Here is a 1,605-nt window from a genome sequence, read left to right as displayed (position 1 = left end):
TTTTTCCTACTTTATAATTCAAGTGAGACAATCAGTCCAATTAGAAAAGCACCAGCTGGCATATTTAATGCTGAAGCCAACTTGAGGACTGCGACAAATACTCCGCACTTTTCAGTATTTTATTTTCTTTCATCGTAATGTGACAAACACGGCTGGTAAAGAAGTTCCTTAAAAAATGTATGTAAACGGATTTGTGTTGAAAAAAATGTATAAAAGAACGGAATTACTGGCAACCAGTTTTTTATTTATTTTAAAGCTTACAGCTTTTAATTCGTAATACTACTGTCATGGTGACAAACACGGCTAGTAAAGAAATTCCTCAAAAAATGTATGCAAAAGGCTGTAATTTCGTCATATTGTCATAGTGACAACATCACTGCTGAGCCACTGGCATAATGACAGGTGTTTATCTCAAATAACATTCTCAAAAACCTGAGACTTCTAAATCAACAAAATTCAAAATAATTGATTCTGACAAAATGATAATTGACCAAAATTGCAATTTTTTCCCTAAAGCTGAAGTCAAAGTTCTGTAAAAGATAGTCTAGTGTGATGCCAAATTCTACATACTCCTCAATATTAAAGTGAATGCAATAATTCCCTAGTAATAAATTTTTTTTTTTTTAGTAATTAGTACTAACTCGGCTCTAAGTAGTTATATAGGCGAAGAAGTGTCGCAGCTGCTACTTGTATTTGAATGAAATCAGACACTATAGAGGACTAATATTTCCAAAAACTCACTTAATCAATCGGACAAAAATAAATGACGAGCCCTCAAAATACTCAGAGATATGAAAGCCCGTTCTTATCTTTGCACCTGTCTTCTCAGTTTTATTATATATCATTAATGATAACAAGTTGAGAATTATACATGAGATAAAGTAAAACTAGCAAAGAGAAAATCTCCTCTCGAATTGTTTCCGATTCATTTTCCTCGTTCGGTTCTGTTGCTTGGTTGGTCAATTTTAGCAGCAGTAAGGGGGACTCGCGAAATCCAAAACGCTAAGCTCCGATTTTCGCGGGTATTACAGGCGTCAAAGGCCCCTCCGAAAACACGCGTCCCCCGCGGGAATTACCCGTGCGCAGGTATTTTCGTAGCGCGAATGTTAAAATATTTGTTGGATATACGATGCATGAATGTAAAGAGTTTGCCAATGACTTCTGTATAATTTGTCTAAGACCCAAAGTTAATATACCCAAGCCCAAGGGTTTCTGGTGTTGTGGTAAAAAAAATGCAAATAGAAGATGACACGTCAGCACAGTGTTACGAGTGTGGTAAGAATATTCGTAATGCCGTACCAAATGCTACCAGAGAGCAGTATTACGCCAATGGAGGTCGTAAGAAAACACCTTATAAGAGAATAAAATACTTTAGAGACTGGATGAGTCATATCCAAGGTTATCGACCGGTATATTTAGACAACGAAGTAAAGAAGAAAATCATAGACCACTTAGAAGAGCCAACCCCACAAAGTCTACGGAAGACATTGAAAAAATTAAAGCTAGGGAAATATTACAAAGCTATTCCCTATCTTTTGTCTGAAATTACCGGTAAGTCTATTCCCGAGGTTTCTGATATGACAAAAGCCGAGTGGATGTTTTGTC

The sequence above is a fragment of the Actinia tenebrosa genome, unplaced genomic scaffold (genome assembly GCF_029948245.1).
Source record: "Actinia tenebrosa isolate PJP-AT-01 unplaced genomic scaffold, QUT_ActTen_1.0 PGA_scaffold4__44_contigs__length_22323623, whole genome shotgun sequence".
In the NCBI taxonomy this organism is placed as follows: domain Eukaryota; kingdom Metazoa; phylum Cnidaria; class Anthozoa; order Actiniaria; family Actiniidae; genus Actinia; species Actinia tenebrosa.
The sequence above is the reverse complement of the archived record's forward strand: the minus strand, read 5'-3'. Positions refer to the sequence as shown.